Source organism: Sapajus apella, unplaced genomic scaffold (assembly GCF_009761245.1).
Source record: "Sapajus apella isolate SASKATOON/1434 unplaced genomic scaffold, GSC_monkey_1.0 scaffold8, whole genome shotgun sequence".
In the NCBI taxonomy this organism is placed as follows: Eukaryota; Metazoa; Chordata; class Mammalia; order Primates; family Cebidae; genus Sapajus; species Sapajus apella.
This window is the reverse complement of record NW_022436948.1, coordinates 40,109,119-40,119,962: the sequence shown is the minus strand read 5'-3', so window position 1 is coordinate 40,119,962 and position 10,844 is coordinate 40,109,119.

Sequence of the window (10,844 nt, the reverse complement as noted above, 5' to 3'; positions counted from 1 at the left end):
AATATTTCATGGAAATGTAAATTGCAACCATACAACTTCAGAACAACCAGATAGGGTGATTTGTATGCATTTCTACCAGTGACTACTCAGCCAATTGCAGTACCCTGTGATAACATTCCAAAAAGTGGTATATAAATAAGGTAAACAAGCTTTTTCTCTTCTCCTCACAATTGCTACCTCACATTTCTACATAGTTATATAAATAACAACAAAACAAAATAAAGATGCTTTTGAAAAATCAGGATAAAACTCATACTGGATAATTGCCAGTTCTTCATAGTATATGTAAAATAGTGTAATTAATGCCTACTTTTGAAGTTTTACTAGAACAAAAGGTAGATCCTGAGTGCTTGACATGGAACCAAATTATCCAAAAACATTAGCATTTAGGAGATTGTTTATTATGTGTCCTTGATGGAGAAAAATTATGATTATTTAAAAAATACTGTTTGTTATATGTTTATATGTATTCTTCTGACAAATGTGAAATGAGACAAATTAACATCTTGCTAAAGCTGTCTATGTATTATTATTGCCTAATTAAATGCAATACTTGAAGGCTTTTAATACTATTTGTTCAAAGCTCTATGCCAATTCTTTAACCATTTAAAATGCCTTTATCATAACAGCACAAAGTTGGAAACAGCCCATTCCAGCTGTAGATTAACATGAATATGCTCCACTGTTACAATTGTAGTCCTACTAAGAACATCCGAAGAAGTAGACAGTTTCTTTGAAATAGAATTTATATAAGTCTTTAGTTTTCAAAAGCAGAAAAGTTTCTCAATATTTTTTTAATTGTAATATTTTCCTTATATGACCTTGCAAAGCACATATTTATATGTGTAATTGGATTAGTGAGTTTGTTTTAAAGTGTGTCTTAATCCTGCTTTGGGAAGCAGACTCTCCCAAGCATTTAATTATTTTTTCTATATGATGCCTTGCTCTGCGACTATCTTATTATTTGAACATTTGTCATACTTTATTATATTTTCTCTCTGTGTGTATGTTTGTGCATGCCTCTTTTCTTCCAGACTTTCAGCTACACCAAGGAGAAACTGTTTTTTCATCTTTGTTTACCCTTAGTAATTTGCATAGTACCTAGAAATGAGAAGACACTCAGTAATATTTGAAATTCATTGGTGCATAAAGGTATCAGGTACATGTCTTTAACCTTCATATTAAATGAGACAGCTGCTATTTTCCAAAAAAATAATATTTAATGACTGGCACAAGTTATCAAGTGTCTTTTCCAATTTCACCCAATGATGTTACATAAGATAGTCCTCTTTTCCTACCCAACTATCCACTCTCTGCTTTTTAATGTTGGAAGTATCTTAAAATGTCTGGTGGTCTTTGGATGTCCATTAATATTCGATAGTAGGGCACAGAAGCTCTGTGTGCCAAGGTGTATCTTCTTAAGAAAGGGCTTCATTAAATTTAGTTGGTTAGTGAGCTGGTTATTCCATGAAAAAAGGAGAAGCAGCTCTCTGCGGCTGTTCAATTACTATAGTTAAGAATCTTCTGGGTTTTTTTCTTGGAGGTATTCTGGGAATAATAAGGGGTAATGGAATTGGAGATTCCACTCTTTATTATTATGTAGATCTTTACTTAACCCACCCATGCTGTGCCTTGTACCTGGTAAATCTCCAATCTCTCTCCTGGAATGAGAGTAGAGAAAATGTTGCCCCGCTACAGAACATGGTCTTAGGACCCAGCCATGGTTTCCCATTAGACATAAAAGACTTATAACCTGTTTTCAGCTCTGTGCCACACCTCACCTTTTAAGATGCCTTGTGTTTTTTACTGCCAAGCCTTTCACGAGTACTAAGGGGCGAGCCAGCACTCATTTATTTGCTCTTTCATTATTTACCAATTTTTCCACCTCCTAGTAAAATATAGAATGATTTTGTCTGTTTTCATGTTATTTTATTCCTTTTGGCTTAGTCATTTCATTTCTGTGCTGTCATTTTAGCAGGGGTGTTATAGGTGAATGCACAAAAACATGATGTTTAATTAACCTTTCAAAGTTAAAGGAGAAACTCTCTAAAGTAGGCAAATATTTGGTCCTAAGTATTATGAATTATTGTATACTATGCTATGTCACAGAATAATATTACAATGTACATAGTTTATACGTGTTTTTCCTATCTTATTGTCATAACTATAACTCTCCATTTAAAAAATTGACAGAATAATTATTTGCTTTCAGTTGCATATTTTTTCTTGCTCTTCCTCTTTCTTGAAATTTCGATTTCTATTAGTTTCCTACATTCTATACATTGAGCTCTATTTTCTTTTCTAAATAGTGACAGCTTCATGAGAGACACGTTACTTTGTAATGATTTACTATTGGCTTAAATTCAGTTATTTATGTTTGTTTGCTCCCATATTTTATATAAAATAAAAATATTTGCCATTTCATAACTGTTTGATATGAAATATAAAAGAAAAGCTTTTTTAGCTACATCCAGTTGTAGGGACTGGAAACAACCATCCTATTAAGTAATGCAGTTTGAATTATCCTACTGCAGAACTTCAGTGGAATATGGCAAAAGGGCAGTAGTCATCACTGTGAATGATGATTATTACTACTACTTCTAGTAACAGCTACCATTGGAGTCCTCCAGATAGCAGATACAGGAACCTTACATGTATTTTGAGAGTAAGAGAGAAGTGTTCGTGTCCCCATTTCACATACTACAGATGGTTTTTCCTAGGGCCAACCAGCTAGCAAGTGGCATTTATTGGATTGAAACCATCTTATGACTAATTTCAAATATGCGTTTCCCCTAAAATACCATTAATAAAAAACAAGGATGCATAATTATGTGATTTTAAAGTCAAGGATACTGATAAGGGTAGTTACATGGACAATTAATATTTTAAACTCTGAGCTGTTGTTTTTATAAAACCTCTAGGACAATCCTACCAGCTCAAATTGCAGCCACTTACCTTGGTGCTCAGCCTTGTCCCAGACCTGTTTTTTCCTTCTGCCCATTCCCCGCATCTTTACTGTTTCACCAGTAGAAGCTCATACCTCAGGTACAGTTTTTTTGGTTAACAGCTTTACTGAACTGTGATCTATATACCATAAAATTCGCCCACTTAAAGTCTGCGACTCGATGCCTTTTAATAAGATCAGAATTGTACAGCTAACATCACAATCAATCGTAGGTAATATTTGTCATCTCCACAAGAAACCCCATATCCATTAGCAGTCACTCTCCATGTTCTGTCCCCTCCTCCCTTGTCCTAGGCAATTGCTTATCTTCCCTCTGTCTCTATAGACTTGCCTATTTTGGACATTTTATATAAGTGGAACTATGTAATATGTAGTCTTTTGAAACCTTGCTACTTTCACTTACCATATTTCCAAGGTTCATCTGCATTGTAGTATGTATCAGAACTTTGTTCTACTTTATCGCAGAATTGTATGGATATCCCATATTTTTGTAGAGATAATACATTTTTTATTTATCCATTCATTAGGTGGAGGGCATTTGAGATATTTCCAGTTTTTGACTGCTATGAATAATGATATCATGCACACCTGTGCCCAAGTTTTTGCATAGTCATATATTTTTATTTAATTTATTTCTATCCTTAGGAGTAGAATTGGTGATCATATGGTAACTCTATATTTAACCTGTTCAGGAACTGCCAGATTGTTTTCCAAAGCATCTGTACCATTTAACATTCAATGTGAGGGTTTCAATTTCTCCATATCCTTGTCAAATGTGTCTTTTTAATTATAGATTTCCTACTGAGTGTACATGTTACCTCACTGGTGTTTTGATTTGTATTTCCCTAATGAGTAATGATGCTGAGCATACTTTCAGGTGCTTATTGGCCACTTGTATAGTTTTGAGAACTATCTATTCAAATACTTTGCCTATTTTTACTTGTATTATTTGTTCTTCTATCATTAAATAGTAAGAGTTTTTAATATATTCCAGATACAAGTCCTTTGTTTGATATATGATTTGTGGACATTTTCTTCAATTCTATGGGTTGTCTTTAAATTTTTTTTTAATTATAAATTGACAAATTATAGTAGTATATATTTATGGGGTACAAAGTGATGTTATGCTTTATGAATACAATGTAGAATAAATTAAATTAACATATCAACACCATAAATACTTATTGCTTTTTGTGGTGAAAACATTTGAAATTTATTCTCTTAGCGATTTTGAAATATACAGTACACTATTATTATTATTATTATTATTTTTCCGACTAGCTGAGATTTCATTTGGACCAAAAAAAAAAGCAATTGAATTGTTTTCAGCTGGAGGCATGGGCAAGGGGGGTCCCCAGTCAGTAAAGTCCCCACAGGTGGGCTGAGGGCTAGGGCTGAGACTCGCGTGGGTCTGCTGTTCACCGCGCTCCCCTGCACAGGGTCCTCCCTCCCGGGCTCTGGGGCAGCCTCAGGAGGGGCAGGCTGGGAGGGGCTGTCGCAGCGGTTCACTCGGGCAGGACGTCAGAGGACTCGGATACCAGCCTCCCATCACGGGTCTCAGTCTTCTTCACAACCACGGCCTTGGGGGAGCCCGCGCCAGAGGCAAAGCTGGAGCCCAGACCGTAGCTGAGGCCGGAGCTTATGAGGCCCCCATAGGCAGAGCTCAGACCACCTGCATAACCGCTGGTGGCCTTCGTGTGGATAAAATGTTTAAATGTCTTCTGATCCCACAGAATTCTATTAGAAATTGATAATACTTGATTATTATAATTGATAATTGACACTAAAAATAAACGATAACATCAAAAATTGTTCTACATCAAAAATTGTGTGGTATACCTGTTTTTTTTTTTTTTGAGGAAAAAAACTTGTACATTTTTTTGAGGAAAAAAACCTGCACTTTTTTGTATAGAAACAAAAAAGGATCCAAAATCAATAACCTGAGGTTTTATATCAGGCAGCCAAATCCAAAGAAAGTAGAAGGAAGGAAATAGGTAAGGTAAGAAGAGAAGAAAGAAAAGTAAGAAAGAAAAATAGGCAAACAATGGAGGAAAGTAAGAATATATTTAAAAATTATAAATACATAATGTAGGTGGTGGGGGGATGGATGCCGCAAACCACCATGGAGTGTGTATACCTATGTAACAATCCTGCAAGATCTGCATGTGTACCCCAGAGCTTGAAGTATAATAATAAAAAAAATTTAAAACCAAGAAAGAAATATTTATGCGAGCATTCTACATGCCTTTCATATTAAACACAATGTGAGCCCAATGAAAAAAAATTATTAAACCTCTAGCTAAACTGATCAAATAAATAAAAAGAGATAACACAAATCACAGAGATCAGGAATGAAATAGGAGTTATCACCACACATTCTAGAATGTTAAAAGGATACTAAGACAATGTATAAAATTCCGTTATATACTTAGAGGATACTGCATCATATGCAAGTAGTGTTTATTGTGATAACGCAAGGTTGGTTTGACCTTCCAGCAAATAATGTCATCCACCATATTAACAGGATATAGGAGAAAGTCATATGTTAATTTCAGTAAATGCAGAAAAGCTTCTGATAAAAATCAATTTTCCTTTATGATTAAAAGTCCCAGCAAACTAAGTTGAGATTCCTTTTTTTAGGTTCAGGAAGTTACTTGCTATTCCTAGTTTGCTTGTTTGGTGTAAGTTCATGATGGCTGCCATGATTCTCTTGTCTCCTAATCTGTTAACTCTCGGAGAAACCTGTGGGACTCACTGGATATGTGCACATATGGGGTGCTGAGGACTACTCATAAACCATCTCTTCTATAGATGTTGCTTTACAAGATTTTAAACAAATTAAAGATAATAATAAATGTCCATTATATAATTTTTATACAAATATGTTGAAAAAATCAGATGCTAAAAATCCCCACAAATTCTTCGATAAATATGAGATATTTTCTATACATTTTGTCTTCGATGTACTTTTAGACATTTTAGTTTTTAATAAATTTACATCTAAACATGCAAAGTATTACCAAATATTTTAAACATTCCATGTTTATATAGTTTTTTACATAGTCATCTTCATTGACTAAAAATAATTTTATGATGTAGAATTAACATAATTTACATAAGAACTTATCATTATAAATTCTAATTTTTGCTGTTATAAACAAACCTGAAATGAATATCCATGTATATGTATGGTTTTTTCATTATATAATATAAAATTTTCTAATATCTTTCTTGGAGTTATTGCCAAGATATTTGTAAATCGTATATTTTTTATTTACATTGTTCACTTCTTCCTCATTTTTTAGTTTTTAGAAATCTTTCCCTTTTAATATGCTTCTTAAATGATTATTTATAGTTTTCCAATGATTTTCTTTTAGGTTTTCTTCGTACCATAAGATGTAACTTCTCTCTGGCTCATTTAAAGTATGTTTTTAAATCTTTCACCTATTTTGAGTTTATATGTCTTTCTAAGAATACCTGTTATTTCTTTTTATTGCAAAGATTATTGCCACTGTCAGAGAAGAAACAAAATAACAATCGAGGAGTTTTACTATTTTATTTGTTCATTAGCAATTATACCTTTCAGCCCAAACACTGAGACTATCATTCTTTATCTTCTTCCATGTAAACTCATTTCGAAAGAAAATAAAAGAATAAAAAAAGTTTTTTTCTTATGTGTAGACTTGTAGTAAGCCTCATTTTTGTCTTAAGACTATGAAATACTATTGTTACAAGTCAGTTACATTGTTTCATAACTGGAAGAGAAGTGGTATTTTGCAGTTTGAAAAATTGCCTACACAACTTATCTACTATTTAAATTTGGAAGATTCAACTTTGTGCTTCAGTGTTTGCATCTATGCAATGGAGGCAACATTCCTTCTATTGCATGGGTTTTGTATAATTAATTAAACAAGTTAATTTATATCAAGAGCCAAGGATAGTGTCTGGTATAAAGAAAATTCATTAAATATTAACTACTATACTCATTTAAAAACTTGCACTTGCAGAGAACTCCTTGTCTAACACCATTTGTAATTTTGCTTGTTTGTTGTTAAGAAACACACTTATTACTCATGGTTTGGATTATATAGACAATCAAATTTTATTTCCTAGAGCTTCCTAATTTTTATTTATTTATTTGTTTATTTTTTACTATAGTCTCTTCTACCCCGAGGTCCATTTCATAAAATTATGCCTATTATTTTTGCTGGACTTAAAAAAAAACTGCCTGCCTATGTCTAAAGGACATGGAAAGTATAGTCCAATGCTTCCTTAAAGTGCATAGGATTCATCTGGGAGATTTAAAAAAATGTTGATTCTGATCTGGTCAGTTGTGGATGAAGCTTGAGATGGTGAATTTCTAGTAAGCATGAAGGAGGCGTCAATGCTGCCGCTGGTTTCAGGACCACACTTTGTATACAAGGTACTAGCCTGTTCCTTTGTGGTTAACACACATTTGCTTACTCAGTCATCCACAAAACATTAAGAAGGAGCTCTTTCCCAGTCATTGCACACCTGACTGGGGACACAATGTTGAACAGAGTCTGATGAAATGAAGATTAGTCAAATAATCACAAAAATACAAATAAAATTACGTTTTCTCCCTGTCCCTTCTTCCCGGCATAACACAATGCTGAGAGCTGAAATGTGTGTGTCTTTGTCACAAAGCTTATCTTCTTGTGCAGACAAGGTGACAAGGTTCTTCCAAATTCAGAATAGAAGTACAATCCTTAAAAAAAAAAAAAGGAAGACATGGATTTGGGTAAGCATATGGAGTTGTTGGTATATGTTATTTACATAATAGCTATAATGCTAAGAAAAAACAATAAAAGCTAGAGAGAGAACCCTACTGTAACTCTGAAGTGTTTTATTTATGGTATAGGCTCTTGAGGTCTCATGGGAATAAACAAACAACTATTTGAAGTTATTTGGAAGTTATTTTACCTTTATTTAGAATATCATCGTTGAAGTTAGGAATGTTCAGTTTTGCCCCGGGATCACTTTGCTAGCTCATATTTGTTGAGCATATAGTGAGCTCTGGCCACTGCTTGTGTTACTGCAGAAACACAAATGATATACACTGCTGCTGCTTGGTCAGTGCTTCCAGTTCATACGGGAGAAAAACACTTTACATTTCTCAAAAACAAGACATTTATCTGGCAAACAAAAAAGCTCATCATCACTGTTCATTAGAGAAATGCAAATCAAAACCACAATGAGATACCATCTCACGCCATGTAGAATGGTGATCATTAAAAAGTCAGGAAACAACAGATGCTGAGAGGATGTGGAAAAATAGAAATGCTTTTACACTGTTGGTGGGAGTGTAAATTCATTCAACCATTGTAGAAGAGAGCGTGGCGATTCCTCGAGGAACTAGAACCAGAAATACCATTTGACCCGGCAATCCCATGACTGGGTATGTACCCAAAGGATTATTAATCATTCTACTATAAAGGCACATGCACATGTATGCTTATTGCAGCACTATTTACAATAGCAAGGACTTGGAACCAACCAAAATGCCCATCAATGATAGACTGGATAAATAAAATGTCGCACATACACGTCGTGGAATACTATGCAGGCATAAAAAAGGATGAGTTCATGTCCTTTGCAGGGACATGGATGAAGCTGAAAATCGTCATTCTCAGCAAACTAACACAGGAACAGAAAACCAAACACTGCATCTTCTCACTCATAAGTGGGAGTTGAACAATGAGAACACATGTACACAGGGAGGGGAAATGCACACACGGGGGCCTGTTCTGGGGTGCGGGGCTAGGTGAGGGAGAGCATTAGGAAAAATACCTAATGTAGATGATGGGTTGATGGGTGCAGTAAACCACCATGGCACAGATATAGCTATGCAACAAACCTGCACATTCTGTGCATGTATCCCAGAACTTAAAGTATAATAAAAATAAAAGAAAGAAAAACACTTTAAAAACCACATGGCTCAGTATGATCATGGAGCAGAGCTCCTGTGTCTGACTGGGAAGGTCAAAAGTAGTCAACCACTTCTTTCATATCCTGTTTCTTATTCAGGGCACACTTCTCCGTTTGTGCTCTTGATTCAAAGTTACTCCATGTCCTCTAGAATGCTCTGAGCCAAATTTGTTGTTGTCTTTCTTATCTGTATTTTGAAATGGTTTTTCTCTAGTGTTATTTTGTCCCACAGCCTAAACATGATCATTCTCTCCTCAAAAATATAATATGTCTTGAGATGGGCCTCTCCAGAGCAACTTACTTTTTCTTAACCTCTGCTTTAGGGCCATGATTCTCAATGTTTCAGGCTCACCACAATTGAGGTCTTTACTTACTTTAATTCCACTCCCGCTTCTATATTGCTGAGATGTTCTCCTCGCCACTGCACAGAAACTGCTTTGTCAAATGTGAGAAATGGCCCACATAGACTGTGAGCTGTCAAAATATGAGCTTTGCCTGTTGCACTATGTTTTCTCAGCCCTCAGAACAGCACCTATCACAAAGTCAGAGTGTTGGGGTCTCCACCTGTGGGGATCTGTCCTGCAGACCCTGACTCAGGATGGATGAATAAAGTACACTGACACACAGATACTATGCTTTGGCAGTTTGACTGAGTGTCTGGGCCACTTACAGACTTGCTGGAGAGTGCTGTAAATAGTTGCAACTGCTGGCCCTGACATGCTGACCTCGCCATCTTTATTCAGCACACATTAAATGACAAAAACTCTGAGTCAGCACCACTAGAGGTTAAAGATTAAAGGACAGGTTCTGAGGCCTAAAGCCAACACCATTAATGGGTAATATTCCTGGTTGACCGCCCCTTGAGAAAGCCATCTAGAATGACCAAGTTTAATTTTAGAACCACATGAGTAAACAAGTTAGGTAAACTCCCCAAATTCCTTTGTTTCTACTCTAGTTTATTTAACTAAGGGGACAAGGCTGCCTTCAGCCAAGAACTAAAGAAAGAAACTTTAGGCCTTGCAAAAGGGTTTGAGACTATATTTCATAACTTTCTCTAATATTTTTCCCATAATATTTTTGCCACCACCCTGGCTGAACTCTCACATCAGGGATTAATAAACATATGTAAGTGAATGATTGATATCTTCTCTTACTTTCTGTTCGTGGGTCCTATCTTACTCATTCTCTCCTGGTCATTCTTTCCCCCTGGATTCTGTTACAGTGCCCTCTTGGTTTTCCTATTGCTTTCCAGGGCATTTTCTATATTTCACTTGTTGGGTAATTTTTTCTCTGCCCATACATTAAATATTTGTCCTTTTTCTGAATTTTATTTTTTTTTATTATGACTCTCTAGGTGTTTATGGTTCTCAATTCATGTTTCTAACCCCCGAAGTTACTTTGAATATATCCAATGATTATTTGACATCTCCATTTATATATTTTAATGCTTGCTTCAAAATTGCCATGGCCAAATCTTCTTGAAAGTTATTTGGCTCCTGGGTATTTCCTGTCTAGTGAAAGACACTGTATCCAAAACCCTGAAATCGAGTGATAAGCCTATAATAATCTCCTTTTTGGCTGAACCCTCCTCCTGGGACAACAATCATGAAGTCTTATAGGTTTCATTTTTTTCATTATATCTGATATCTGACTCTCGAATCAATTGCTTGCAAATAGGCCTTCTTCACCTCTCATGTGGGCTACTGAAGTAGGTTTTTGAGAGTCATCTGATTGTAACCTTGTTCTTTTCAAATTCTTTCTATACCCATGGCTTGAATGGTCTTTCTAAAGCATAAGATGTAGTAATCCATCTCTAACTAAAACATTTCAGTGGCATCTATAGTGTGCTATATTAGAAAATTTAACACAGACTATATCTAAATGATAACCTAAATGGACTGAATCTTGTCACTAAAATATAGGGTGAGTC